This window comes from Octodon degus, unplaced genomic scaffold, assembly GCF_000260255.1.
Source record: "Octodon degus isolate 3935 unplaced genomic scaffold, OctDeg1.0 scaffold00007, whole genome shotgun sequence".
NCBI classification, from domain to species: Eukaryota; Metazoa; Chordata; class Mammalia; order Rodentia; family Octodontidae; genus Octodon; species Octodon degus.
In genome coordinates, this window is record NW_004524583.1 from 30,023,947 (window position 1) to 30,039,120 (window position 15,174).

Sequence of the window (15,174 nt, forward strand, 5' to 3'; positions counted from 1 at the left end):
TGAGCTGGCCACACACACACACACACAATAAATGTAATAAATAAAAATAAATAAATAATTAAAAAAAAAAAAAGGAAAGAATAGGACAAACTTCCTTAATTCTGATTTTATGGTTATACTGATCGTAGTCTTTGGAACCATTGGTCCAGTTGAATGACTGTGAACTCTTAAGATGTTGTAGGCACCAGTAATACATAAAGATGAACTTACTGAATTACAGATGAATGACAGTTACAGAGAGAAAGCTGCTCTAGATCCATATTTTCCCAAACTAAGAAAATATTTTCAAGCAAGCATCCAGATTAAAATTTCAGGAAGTGTAATGCCATCAGGATCTGATAAAGTTAGAGAAATTGAAAAAAAAGAAAAAAGGAAAAAAAAGGGGGCCAGGGAATAAGCTCAGTAGAATAAGAGCTTGCCTGGCAAGCGCAAGGACCTGAGTTCAATCCCTGGTTCCGCAAAGAAAAAAAAAAAAAAAAGAAAGAAAGAAATTGTTGCCTAACTTCAGTTTGTTTGTTTCTAATGTATTTGGTACAGGGTCTTACTACACAGCTCGGACTCATAGTGATCCTCCTGTTTCCAGCCTCCCCAGCACTGGGATTACCGGTGTGCGCCACCACACCCAGTCTCCGGTGGCTGGCTCAGCATGCCTGGGGGTACGGCTGGCGGGCAGGGCATGTGGTGCAGGGATCAAATCTGGTCCCTGCACTTAGCCTAAGCCAGCAATCAGTCCACTGAGCTATCTTTCCTGGAGCCCTAACTTTGGTTTTAAAAAGAGATAAAGAAAAGGATGTATCTCTTGGTGCCTTATCTTGCGCGCGCTGCACACCCTACAGGTCTCTGTCCCAGGTAATTAGAAATTAGAGCCTATCCTATGAAGGTGTAGAAAGATAATCTTGACACATGATGGAAGGGGAATCTGGTAGGTCCAAGTGAAGGGCCACATGAGTCCTTACTGCAAGATATTATTTTGGCCTATTAATATGCTTTCTGAATAAGGTGCTGGGACAAATATCCAACGCTCAAAATGAAGAAAGGAAAGACTCACAGTTAGTGGAGGTTTCAGTTCATACTCAGCTGGCTCCAAGACAGAGTGGCACATGGCACAGAGCAAGCTTTCATGGCGGCGGCAAAGAGCAGAGAGCAGTGGGGGTGACAGAGGCAGTAATGACTGTAGGAAGCAAGACTCCCTTAAGTGGCATTCAGGCTCCCTGCCCCAGGCTGGGTGCGGCACTCACACCCATAATCCCAGTGAATCATGAGTTAACCACAAACTCTAGAAGTCAGCCCCATGACTGCATGAGGCTTCGGGGGGACAAGTACACACCATAACAGCACTGAAGTATTTATTGTTTTATGATAAATAATGTTGATCAAACATGAGTACAGTAATATAATGAAATTTAAGTAGAAATGGACTCATCCATAACAAAATGGGCTGGGTGTGGCAATACAGACCTGTATTCTCCTGCCCCAGGAAGCTAGGGCAGGAGAATCTCAAGTTCAAGATCAGTTTGGGCTAATTAACAAAACCTTGTCTCAAATACAAACATAAGGAGCTGGGGCTGTTGATCACTGGTAGAGTGCTTGTCTGGCATGACTGAGGTCTGGCTTCAACCTCTAGTACTGCAAACAATAGCGTTTTACTTTTACTGTTGCTGAGACAAAATACCCAACGCTCAGTGTTAAGGGAGGCAAGGCTTACTGTGGCTCCCAGACCATAGAGGCTGCGTTCACAGCTGCCCAGCTTCAAGGCAGGGTGGGTGACAGAGGGCATCGCAGAGGAGAAATGGTTTGTGGCAAGCAGAAAGCAACAGAGCAGCAAGGGGGCAAGGGGCAAGCATCAAGGGGCAAGCACCAGCCAGTGACCCCCTTTCTGTCTCTCATGTCCTTCCTCGCTGCCCTCCTTTCTGGCAAGTAGCAGTCATACCCAGGGCAGGCAGGTTCAATTCCAGCATCATTCCACAACTCCATCCCAGCGTTACGCCCTCTAGGCCCGGCCACCCCCAAAGCCTCACCTGCGGTGACCTGAGGCTTTGGGGTGTGTCTGCATACAAGCCATAGTGAAGATTAACAAACTGTGTAGTGTAAAAGCATGGTTTTCAGGATTAAGATCAAATACGACCTCCCTCATGCCCTGCTGGCGCTGGCCTTGTCTGCTTGGAATTGCCTCCTTGCCTCCTTTGTCGCCCTGGTACTGCAGAGGGTCACAGCTGTGTTTAGTTTCAGGTGCTCTTTGCCATACAAGGATTGCCCTTGTTGCCATTTTAGTCTGAGGTAGTGCCTGTTACAGGGTAGGAGCTTGCTAGGTCCTTAAGGAATGAGTCTGCAAAGAAATGAGAAAATGCCTTTTTTCTAAGTCCATATTTTTGTCATGAACAGGTACTTCTTCACATAGCTACAGCCTGTCCCAGGAAATCACCACGCTGTACCTGCAGTAAGTAAGTTTACAGGGAAGAGGAACAGCGTATAATTTTATAACTCTACTTGGAAATTGTTGGCTTTATCTTTTGCTATGGTCGTGTCTGTACCAGTGTTTGGTCAAGTAAATGGTGGCTTATAAGATTTTATTAATTCATTTTGTTCTTTTTCCCCTTATTCCTTAAATTCTTTGGATAGGAAAAAAATTTTTTTTATTCGTTCCTCTGCTTGTTCCTCTGCTTTTATTGATTGTTTAAAATTTAAATTCTATTGGTTTCCATAATGGCGATGTGACCACAAGCTAAAATTCTTGAGCTAAAAATGTTTTTTTGGTGTGGTTTTTGTTACCTGAAGTTTAAATTAATAACAATAAGGGCTGGGGGTCCCCCCCCACCCCCGTATGTTGCCTAGCATATAGGGGGCCTGGGTTCGATCCATAGCACTGCAAAAACAAGACCAATCCCCTACAAATAACGTGTGTGTGTATTTCCATTGTTGAGTATTTACTTTTGTTTTTTCCCTTTATTTTTTTTTTAAACATTTATTTATTTATTGTGTGTGTGTGTGTGTGTGTGTGTGGCCAGCTCAGCCCACCAGGGGGCGGGGCTGGCTGGCATGTGGTGCTGGGGGATTGAACCGCGGTCCCTGTGCTCTGCTAAGATTGTTCTAAGTAGGTGCTTTAGACCACTGAGCCATCTCACCAGCCCCGAGTATTTACTTTTTTGTATCAGGGATTAAAATAGGGACCTTGTGTTTGCCAGGCAGGTACTTATGCCTCTGAGCTCTCTCGCTGGCCCGAGCATTTAGCTGGGGTGTGAGATCTCACTTAGCACTTCTGCGTCTACCCTCTCATTTCATCATTATGCTCCTGAGATGTTGATGTTACTAATACGCCTAAAAGATTTTCACAAAATCACATTGTTGGAAAGGAGCTGGGCTGGGGTTCGATTTGAATCTACTGCTGTTTGCCTTCCGTTCCAGAGCCGCTATGTGAAGCCGCCGTTTTCTCCAGGTATTTGTGATGCCGCCTTTCCCCTCACATTTCACTGTAACGCACATTCATGTTTTAGCTTAAAATAATGCAGCTGTGTTTGTCATTAATCCTTTTTCTCTGCGGAATATTTATTGTTTTCACATCTTAGCTGTTCTGAGCAGAACTCTTTGATTTATTGTGATGTTAATGGCTCATAGAAATTGTTTCTTTTTTTCTACTGAAGAGAGAGGAAAATTATTTTATTTCACATGCGGTATTATTTTCTAAGTGGCAGTTTAGTCTAAACAGATTTTAACAGCTCTGAGACAGAATCCTAGAATTTAGATACTGCACTAATTGTGTAAAACAGCATCTCAAGGGCTGGCGAGGTAGTTTAATGGACTAAGCACCTGCTCAGGGAAGTGCAGGGACTGGGTTCGATCCCCAGCACCATTTGCTGTGCTGGTCTTGGCCCTTGGTGCGCTGAGACCAGGTGTGGTGGCGCACACCTATAATCCCAGCACTGGGGAGGCTGAAAACATGAGGATCGCTATGAGTCCGAGCTGCATAATGAGGCCGCTTACAAAATATGTTAAAAACAAAAACAGCATCTGAAGCTGCCATTTGGTATAACTGCAAGATAATAGTGGGTGGATAACAAGATAGCCCTTCTGCATTCTGGTCAGAAAGTAAAGAGAAGGCTAAATCACTGGAGATAGTAGTGCTTGCTGGTCATTCATCATATGTTTAAATTTATATTTGAAAAGCTTGCAGTAAATGGAAAAACATTTGGGGCTGTAGAACTGGGTCGGTAGAGAACATTTGCCTAGTGTGCACATGGCCCTGGGTTCAGGTACCAGCACTACAAGCCCTCCTCCCCCGAACACTACCGACCCCCCCATCTGAAAAAATAGTCATTTTTAAAGCCCTAACTGTGATATGTTGTAGGTAGTAGAGTGGAGCACAATTTGTTATAATCTGATCTGCTAGTGTTTGGGGGTGGGGTGGTGTATGCTGTATGCATGCAGCTGACTAGCACGTCTAGACAGGATCACATTCATTATTACATAAAATCACAGCTAAGGAATTATGGGTGAACAACCTTAGTCATTATTGGTAACTGTGCCATTTTATATCACTTCGTATCTTTATGGTGTTGGCCCATTAGAGTTAGCTTATTTTTACACAAAACTGAATGTTGAGATATCATACGAATCCAGTTTTATTTATTTATTCATTTATTTAGGTACCAGAGATCAAACTCAGGAGCTTGCATTTGTCAGGCAGGCGCTTATGCCTCTGAGCTATCTTTCTAGCCCTTGAATCCAGTTTTTAAAATAAATTACATTTTCCCTCCAAACAACTTTGTTTCCTAATCAAAATAATTAAATAAAGTAAAAAATAAATTTGAATTTGAATTATTACTTCCAGCAATCGGGCAGAAACTTCCTTTGAAATCACCTTTAATAGGACATTAAAATTTGTCATCTTAGGGCTGGGGAGATAGCTCAGTGGAGTAAGCACCTCCCTGGGAAGAGCAGGGTCCTGAGTTCAGTCCCGGGTATTGGGGCTAGGAATTTAGCTCAGTGGTTGAACGCTTGCCTAGCAAGCTGGAAGCCCTGGGTTCAGTCCTCAGCACCAAAACCAAAAGCAAATAAACAAATGTAAAACCCACCGCAATCCCCTGTGCTAGAGAAAACAAGAAGGATCTGCTGTGTGAGCTGCGGGTCCTGCCCTGAGGGCATACCAAGACCACGTGGACGCTGGGTGTGGTGGCGCGCACCTGTCATCCAGAGCTTGGGAAGCTGCAAACAGCAGGATCGCTGGAGTTGGGTCTGTGTAGTGAGACCCTGTAGCCCCTGTATTGAATGAAAAAAAAAAAAAATTAAATGTTTGTCAGTGGAAACTGCTGGTAGTGTGTACATGTATTCTTTAATAATTCAGACTATACTGGCATTTAATTTTTTTTTTTTCTGTTTTTCCTCCAAGTAGTCTTCCAAACAGTCTAGTCTCCTTTCCCTGCTCCAACCTTAATTCCGCGCAGAGTCTCCATCAATCTCTTCCCATTACCCTTGCCTCTCTCTACCCAGGCTATTATAAATTAGTGGCAGTGAACATGTTATCTGAGTTGTAGGAGTTCTTTATATATCCGACCATATTTCTTGAAAATGAGACTGGGTGTTATTACTCTTTGCTCTGAGAGGTACACGAGGGCTTATTTTCAGAGGATGTCTTGGTTTTTTCACATCTGTTTATTCATACACAATAGTGTACATTTTTTCCAGTATAGTCATACTGTCCTGTTCTGGAACACTGTCATAACTTTTTAAACTCGGAATTGCAGCCTGCCTATCTCGTGACTCCATTTCCTGGAGAACTGGGCCCCAGTCTCATGTCCAGTGGGGGAGCTCTGTAATTAAAGGAGCACTTACTGGTGTCCCCTTTCCATAGCACAGACACCACGGCTGTCTGGGACTGCTTCCGCAGGTTCTTCACGCAAGCCACAATCTCCCGTAGCCTAGGATTCACAGAGGGTTTCCTTTAAGTCAAGTGTTTTTTTGCGGAACCGGGGATTGAACTCAGGCCCTTCCACTTGCCAGGGAAGCGCGTGTTCCACTGAGCCTTTTCCCGGCCTCTGAGTCAAGTGTTAATTGATACATGAGACAGGGTGGCAACAAAAATGCTGGCACTTAAGGGTGATGCTCCAGGGGCTGGCGAGACAGCTCAGCGGGCCAAAGTGCCTGCTTAGCCCAGGAGCCGCGGTCTGATCGTGGGCGCCACATGCTTCGCCAGCCCCGTCCCCAGGGCAGGCTGAGCTGGCCGTAGAGTCTGGACTGGTGGCTCAAGCCTGTAATCCCAGTGCTGGGGAGGCTGAAAACAGGAGGATCACTACGAGGCCACACTGCATGATGAGACCGTGTAACAGCCACATACATTAAAAAAAGAATGATGGTCCACACAAAACCAGTGAAAAATTTTAGGCCCCAAAATTCAAAAACCTTTTTTGAATTAAGTGTGTCCATTACATGCTGCACAGATTATGAAGGCTCACATTCATTCAGCACAGCCACGTCGTTCATGCTCAGGTGCCTGTGGCCTGTACTCCTGTTGGTCATTCGGCAGTATGTCTCGAGTTCATCTGTTTACATCAGTGCTTATCTCTCCTCCAAAGTCAGGCACGGGGGTATTTATAAATACTTAATTAATAAATAATTTATATTATTTATTTGAAGTGTTACTTATACATCAACATATCTAATTATATATTAATATTGCTATTTTATAATCTCGTATGTCTGTTTGCGTGTTGGATGCACTAAATGTGCCCCTCTGGCTGCTGATCTGGACGGGGCTTGTTTGGGGCAGCGCTGACGCCGGAGCGTCCGGGAAAGTCTCCAGGGCGTGTCTTCAGGGAAACGTGGCAGTGGCTGTTGTCCGCTGGCCCCGCATAGCGTGGGCAGATGTTCTCCCCGTTTTTTGTGGGCACATTTGGCCATTGGAAAAAGCTGTCATTTGGTGGCACAAAGTTTTTAATATTATATAATAGAATTGATCACTTTTTCTTTTACTGTTACGATTTTTGTGTCTACCTAACATCTTTGTCTTGAAAAGAGTCACCTGTTTTCTCCTGAAAGCTTCATGCATTTAGCTTTCATGTTGATGATCCATCTTGAATTAATTTTTTTATCTGCTTTTATTATTGACACTCAGTCCTTGAAAATATATTTTACCTCTATTTTATAAATGGGGATTTTGAGGACTCCAAGAACGTGTTACTCTCTGTGAGTGTGTTAGTAAGTTCAGTCTAGAAATGTAAATCCTTTTGAGGCAGAATGTGTGTTAGGTCTTATTTATGTACAGTGTTTAGGTCAGGACCTGGTTTTGAGATGTCTCCTTCATTATAAAAATAACGTTGTGAAAAACTGAATGTGCTTCAGGTCACTGATTTATTTTAATAAGAAATTGTGGTGTCAGGTTCTGAACAAGAATGCACATACATCATCAGCTAGAGATATTATGCTTAATTACAAATATTCTGACCTGATGGGAATCAAAATACACTTAGTCACATTACTTGGGAAGCTGAAGTGAAGGAAACATTGACTCAGCTCTTTAACCAGAACTCATTAATTATTCTTACTGGTTTTCTTATATGGCTCCACATTGCTTTCAGGTTGTCTGTGAGGGCTGTACCTCATTCCTTGAATTTGAGGTTTCTGCACTAACTTCAAAGTGACCAGTCTTCCCAGTCCCAGCGCCTGAGGCTAGTGAGAGTTCTCTGCAGATATCCCCCCCTTTTTTTTTTTTTGGCAGAACTGGGGGTTGAACTCAGGCCCTTGCGCTTGCCAGGCAAGTGCTTATTCTACTGAGCCATCTTCCCAGCCCTAACACACAAGTACATCAGAAGGATAGCCATCCTAACAGTGACTGGTACCAACCAATCATTTATTTTTTATTTTTTTGTGGAACCGGGAATTGAACTCAGGCCCTTGCGCTTGCCAGGGAAGCGTTTATTCCTGAGCCATCTCCCTGGCCCCAACAGTCCCATTTTTCAAGGGAGGGAAGAAAGGTTTTCACAGTGTGACATTTGGGAGAACGTGCCACAGTTCTTCAGTCTTCTGACTGGTGTTGTTTTATAAATTGCAGTCAGTGTTGTTGATGATACACTATTGCAGTGTCCTGAAAATCTGGGTGATTTTAAGATTCTTTAGGGGAGTAGGAAGGGCTCCATATATTGAATGTAAGGGTTGTCCCAACAGGGCAGGAAGAAGCTAGGTCTTGCTGTCAAAGAGCTCTTCACGTCGTGCTGTTGTCCATTAGAATTTGTGATGAATTTGCCTTTTGCCTTGCTGTTGCTGGAGGGAAAGGCTGCCTTGGAGTATGAGCCAGGGAGCACAGTGCTGAGTGTCAGAGCTTTCTGCGACGTGGGCTGGCTTCGCTGTGCCACGCGCTGATCAGTGTCTGTGGGGGCTCTGGCTAGCTCTTAGGACCGCCTTCAAGCAGCAGTCTCAGGAAGCATTAGCTTCAGTTGATAACTCTCAAAGAAATTAGGACAGTTCCCGGCTTCTCTTTATTTGTGCAGATCAACAGTAAGCGTTAACAGAATCACACCGAAAGCAACGGTAATAAAAGCCACTGTTCTCATTAAGTCCTCTTAGCAGAATTATATTACATTTTTAGCCCCAAAGTAATAATAGTGCAAATTTGTACACATGATCAAATAATTTGTATTTTCTAAAGTAATAGTTGCTGTGCTTGGCATTTGCCACTATTTCTGTCTTGAATGGGTATTTATAGTCTTAAGCACATTGGCCACATAGTTTTTAATGAACAATTTTGTGTTATGCACAAGGCCAAATTTAAGGGCATTATTTTTATTTGTTCTTTCAGAATATTTTTATAGTTTTCTCTTTCATATAGTTCTGTTTTAATTAAGTCTTCTTCTGTTTTTTTTTTTTTTTTTTTGAGATAGGGTCTTGCTGTGCTTTCAGACTGAGCTTGAACTCTACACAATCCTTCTGGCTCAACCTCTCCTGAGTGCTGGGATTACAAGCATGCTGCACCATGCCTGGCAGATTAAGCCATATTTTATGAGTGCTTTGGGTCTATGAATCAGCTTTTAATGTATGAGATTGTTAAGAATTTTAGGGACCTACGGCACACTAGCTTTGTTTTATAACTCATAGGCTTTGAGTGAGTCTGCGAAGCCGTCTCCTTGCGTCTGCGGCACGGCACGTGCCGTGTGAAGGCAGCGGTGCCCTTCACTCCGTTCTGGGCTGCACTGCTTAGTGCTGCTGGGGGACTCTTGGGGCCAGCGTTGGTGCGTTCGGGTCCTTACAGAGTGCGCCCCTGGACCCTGCATTGTCCAAGCGATGTGGACTGTTTTTTATAGGTAAAGAGCTCTCTTTTTTAGAATAGAGACGAGGTCATTTAGATCTAGTTTTGTTTGCTTAGCTATTTATACATTCACATATTTTAAAAGAAATGTCGTGAAGCAGGATTCATTGTTACTTGTTTGATCAGATAATGGCGCTGGCGCTCTTATTGTGTAGTCACAGATCGCTAGTTCTGTCGTGTTTAGTATCATGAGCAGATGCATTTCCTATGAAAACAGCATGCAAGAGCTCAACTCTAAGTGAATTATTTATTTTTTTAATCTAATTTAAGTTTTTGGGGGCAGAATCGGGGATTGAACTCAGGCCAGGGAAGTGCTTAGTCTGCTGAGCCATCTCCCCCGCCCCTAATGAGCTATTTAGATGCTGTAAAAGTCGTGTGTTTGTGGTTTAAAAAAATTGCGCGCGCGCGCGTGTGTGTGTGTGTTGCATGTTAAACACCATGTGTGACTGCTGCCGCAGTGAAGCAGTGGGGACTGGCCCTTTCGTTTTCATGTGTAAGTGTGATCCTGAGACAGTGGGTGCCTACGGCCCAGCGCACAGGTGCCTGTGGCACCTGACACCAGGGTCCTGTTCTGCCTCTAGCAGCACCAGCTCTGTGACCTTGGGCAATTCCTTTCCCTCTCTGTACTTCAGTGTCTTTTCAGAGTGGTAACCGTAGTGATAGTACATGTGCTTCGTAGGCATTTTTAAGAGGATTGCGTAAGTGAGTATACATGACGTACTTTAAAGCCGAGGCTGCACACATTAAGGATGAATGAGTCAGGGCTCGTGAGATGGCTCAGTGGTCGAAAGCACCTACTTAGAACAAGCTTAGCAAAGCACTGGGACTGTGGTTCAATTCCCCAGCACCACATGCCAGCCAGCCCTGACCCTGGTGGGCTGAGCTGCCCCCCCTCCACACACAAATAAATAAAATTAAAAAAAGGATGAATGAGCCACTGCCTTGAGGGTGCGGTGGGAGGGGCGCGCAGGCCTGTCAGTCCCAAGGGCTTCTCCTACGGTCAGTCTCAGTTCCTTTCAAGTGGGTTTTGATTTCCTGATGTGCGAATGATGTTTCTAGGAGGACTTTAATGATTCTAGGTTCTCTGGGGCATACAAAAGAAACAAAAAGCGTTATACCTACTTTGGAGGCTTGAATGGTATTTAAGTAGGAACCCAGATGGGGTCAAATACAAATGAAAGTGTAGCAGCATAAAAGTGAAAAGATCTGAATCTTTTTCAGTGAAAACAGGGGGATGAAGAAGTACAAAAGAAAAATCTTTATCTCAGAGGACGGGAGCTGTGATAGCGTGCTGTGGAGAGCTGCAGCTCCGTGGCTTTGGAACCTCTCGTCTCCAGAAGCAAACCTGCTCCGCTCACTGAAGTCTCGCAGGGCTGCTCACTGTCGGGAGCTCACAGCCCCTGGTGTCGGTTAAGGCTCCTGTGTTCATCTCTGTCCCTTGTCTTTCTCCAGTAGAAGCCACGTGCTCAGGGTGGGGATTCCTGACTCCTCAGACCGTTTTCTCTTTCCCAGACTTGTGGCGAGTGCCATTTCTGGAATGCTTTAGAGTGGTCCCTGTTACGGTTTGTGTCCAGCTGTCCCCTCAAAGCCTCATGCAGTCATTGGGCGGGCTTCTGGAGTTTGTGGTTAACTCATGATCCACTGGGATTATGGGTGTGAGTTCTATTCCAAGCCTGGGGCAGGTGGCCTGAATGCTACGTAAGGGAGATGGACTTGGTCTCGCTGCCACGGTTGCCATGGCTCCTCCACTTTGCTCTCTTGCTCTTTGCTGCCGCCATGAAAGGGTGCTCTCTGCCACTTGCCACTCTTCCTTGGGCACAGCTGACTATGGACTGAAACTTCCAGTAACTGTGAGCTAAATAAATCTTTTCTTCCTTCATTTTGGGTGTCAGGTATTTGTCCCAGCAAGAGAGAAGAATAACTGAGACAGTCCCTCCACCTGCTGTCCCGCAGAGGCCCCTTGAGTCTACCTCTAAGAGACCTGCTCCCACCACCCACGTAGGACCTGACTCTCAGTGTGAGCCTGGGCCTGATCTCTGGGAGCACTTGCCTCCATGTGAGCCGTGGGGCCGCGCAGGCGTGAGCCAGCAGCACGGCCTTATCGGTGCTTGCATTGGTGTCCCCTGCTGTGCTTGTGCTTTCCTTCCTTCCTGCCCTCCCTCATCTCCAGAGAGCTCCTAGAGGTCAGAACGTTGCTTCTTGTACGTCTCCCCATCAGAGCAGCATTCTAGCTGTGATGACTGAGGGCACCAGATGACGCTCTGCTCTTGCAGCTGCATGTGTCAGTGCACATGGTGCAGCTCCCTCATAGGAGGCTGCGTGGTCAGAGTGGCAGGGAGCAAGAGCTTTTATATGGAAAGGTGACGTTGTGTACTTCATGAGGTGGGGTTTATGAAAGAAGCGATGTTTGTGGAAAAATTGTTTTGCTAACTTGTGTTTGCTAGTCATTGGTTCTAAAACAAATAGGCATCGAATATGTCAGTAAACCCTGCACAGGCCTTTGCAGGAGAAGGGCAGGCATGCGGGTAGGGATGGGACGTGGAGGGAGTTGTGCATTCCGCTGCGTGGCAAGGCCTAGTCCTGAGCCGCTGGAGAGGTGGATGGTGCTGTGAGGTCGTGAAGGCGTGTTTTGGGGTGTAGTTTGCAGTGTGTCAAGAGGATTTCATAAAACGATAACCAGGAGCTTTGTAAACATCAGGGTAGTCAGACAGGAACCGGGGTCATCCACGTCTAGTGGCACGTACTTGTCAGAGTCCAGCGACTGGGAGGCTGAAGCAGGAAGCTCACTTGAGTCCAGCTTTTCCAGGACAGTCTGAGTAGCATAGCAAGAACTTCTTCTCAAAACGAAACAAAAAATCAAAATAGATTGGCATAGGAAAACGATTAAATGTATGAAGTGACATTTCTACACTCAAAATGGGAAGTTTACCTTGGAGAGTTAGGGCCTTACGTTTCTGCATTTCATGGAGACATTGAACAGCGAATGTGACACTTAGGACAATTACTAAATTACAGATACTTAGCTACTCCTTTGTACTGGAAGTTTATAGCAGGTTTTGATGAGGACAAGTTTGGAGAAGGAACAAGAGAGACTTTAGGGTTTTGAATGTATACAGTTTGACTTTTAATTCCTGTTCCATTTCACAGTCTCCAAACCTGCCTTAGGCTTTTCAACTGGTGGTATAACCAGGTACATTGCGACCTTACTTTCTTAGATACCCAGATGAAAAAAACACTTGTGATATCAGTTCAATTCAGTTCTCCAATTGCTTGCAAGTATTGTGTTTCCATAACAACAGAAGAGGTGGGGACTCGCGGGCAGTGGTCTGATTGAGCTGCTTGAGCATCATTTGAGTATGTGCGCGAGACCTTCAGGCTGGGGGTCTGGAGTCACGTGCTGGACCGTGGTGCCGATACTTGTAGAATAGACGCTGAGCCAGTTGTCTGTGGTCCCTTTCAAGCTATGAATGGTGAGTACTTTCAAGTGGTTGGAAAATTACCTTGTGGTCTTCTACTTAGGTATGGAAAACTTCCCAAAGGAGTCTAAAATTCTAGGAGGTCATTTTACTCCCCAGCGTGAATTATGACCCTGTTACATGCCATAGACTATTTTCGGGGCTGGAGGTAGAGCCACAAACGAGGAAGGCAGGGTCCTTGCCCATTGGTCAGACTTCAGTGCAACAAGACACCCTAATAGGCAGGAAGTCAGGGAAAGCTCAGGCACTTGTCCCCAGTGGCTGTGCAGATGTTGATGGTGGTTATTGGCCTGGTACATGGGTTTGGGGAGGAGGTGGCTAGGAATTCATGCTGTGTTAAGTCCACACACATAAGAGAGATGCTGTCTACAGTTTTAAAATTGAGTCCTGCGTATATAGGTGATGTGTAAGCTGATTGCGTTTAAAGAGAAAAGGGAGGAGGGGTAGAGACTTCAGGGTCTAGCAGTTGGAGGTCAAGTGGAGGAGGTAAGGCAAGAAGTCTGGCCAGATGCTGTTGACTTCCATGCAGCAATTCTGTTGTAAAGGTGTCCTGCTCTTCCTTTAAGCCCACTGTCATTTATAATGGATCAGCACAGACAGAAGGCAGTAAGTATCCTTTCCAACGAGAATGTTGGTACAGGATGCCCAGAGAGGATAGCCGCCACGTGACCCCCCCAAGAGGACCCTGACGTCCATGGCACCCTCACCCTTAAGTTAGGCTGTGCCCTCTAAATGACATGGCCTTCTGGGTCAGCCCCTGGAGCTGAACGTTTTGTCACAAGACAGTTTGTCAACAAAGCCTGTTTTTGTTAGTAGTACTTATTATTGTAATCGTGTAACTAAAATGTTATGTAATACAAACATTTTTCTACCAAAATATGTGAAGTACTTTGGAAAACCTCCAAAAAATTAAAACGCCTTTAAGTTATGTAGTGTCCTGCCAACTGTACAAGATTGGGAGACACAATCCAGCATCTGTGAAGGTTCTTAAAATGCGTGAGTCTTGGAGTGTGCCACTCTGGTAAAGAAGGAAGGCTGCAGGTTGTGATGATGTGTTTTGGGGTGTGCTTTGTGCAACAAAGGCTAGTCCGATAGTCTGAAAACTGGCCCTGTATCAGAAAATTGGTGAATGAAAATGTAGCATGTTAATTAAAAAGTCCAAAATACCTGTGACTCAGTGTTTATGATGGTTGGCATAAATAAGCCTTTTCAGTTTTCAAACATTGTCATTCCATTACTTTGTGCTGTTATTGTATAAATTATATAAAAACTTTTCTTAGTGTGTGCTCCTAGCATGTAGAGTGGTTATGTCTTGCTGTACAACTGCTAAGACTTCTGCCTATGGAAATACTCGTTTTTAAAAAATCTACAAAAGTTTCTTTCTATGGATGTCTGTCGCTTTTGTAAGCATAAAAACTGGCCAAAGCCTTATGTTAAATACTGCCGAATGGTTTAATTGTGGTTTCTCTGTGTAGAACTTACAGTTGCTAAGCATCTTACATTTGAATAACATCTGACTTGAGAAGTGTACACTGTTATATTATAGCTGATACAAATTACTATATTGTAGTTTTACAAAGTTTTATACAGGTTTTTCCCCCCTTCGGAACCAGGGATTGAAGACGGGCCTTTGCACTTGCCAGGCAAGCGCTTATTCTACTGAGCTATCTCCCCAGCCCCTGTAGTTTTATAACTATACTGTAGTACAGTTTTATAAAATGGGGGTTGTTTCTGGATGCTGAAATTACAGGTAGCTTTGAATTTAGGCTTTACGTGGACTCCTTTTCTACTTACTTCTTTATGTACTGGGGCAGGGTCTGCAGGGGCTCACTGCACAGATCGGACTCGCAGCAATGCTCGTGTTCTCAGTCTGTCTGCCAGGCGCTGGCATTGCAGGCGTGCAACCCCATGCCCGGGCTCAGCCGCAGCTCAGGCCCTCTGGGGCGGGCCGGCATGGCAGCTGCAGGTGGAGCCCGGCCGCCGCGCTCTGCCCCAGCAGGCGCTGTGGTCCGCTGAGCTATCTGGCAAGCCCTCCTTTTCTACTTTAAATAGGTGATAGTTTTCCTAATTACATCTCTATTAGCCTATTTATGATGAATATTCGTTTTTTAAAAAGTTTTGCATGGAATTCGTATGTTATGTAGAAAAATTCAAGAAACAAGAATTTGAAGGGAAAATTTCATTATGCTCCATTGTTGTGGACATTCCAAAAACTGGACCACTAGTTACCATGACTGAAAACCCTAAAAAGAGGCCTTCTGAATTTGGTTGCTATTGAGGGTGATGTTTCTTTTTTTAAAAAATTAATTAATTTGTGTGTGTGTGTGTGTGTGTGTGGCCAGCTCAGCCCACCAGGGGGCGGGCTGGCTGGCATGTGGTGCTGGGGGATTGAACCGTGGTCCCTGT

The 15,174-nt window shown here is 44.8% G+C and overlaps 1 protein-coding gene and 1 pseudogene across 4 annotated transcripts in view; one reads left to right on the forward strand and one right to left on the reverse strand.

The window, feature by feature from the left end:
- Nucleotides 1-15,174, forward strand: part of Sipa1l1 (signal induced proliferation associated 1 like 1) — a 367,745-nt gene that overhangs the window by 114,666 nt on the left and 237,905 nt on the right. For all 4 annotated transcript variants that reach the window (XM_023703289.1, XM_023703287.1, XM_023703294.1 and 1 more), the window contains one exon: nt 2,383-2,441. The gene's annotated coding sequence lies outside the window, so the exon portion shown is untranslated. The remainder of the gene's footprint in view (nt 1-2,382; nt 2,442-15,174) is intronic.
- The window catches only part of LOC111811989, a 111,743-nt pseudogene that overhangs the window by 66,996 nt on the left and 29,573 nt on the right, over nt 1-15,174 (reverse strand).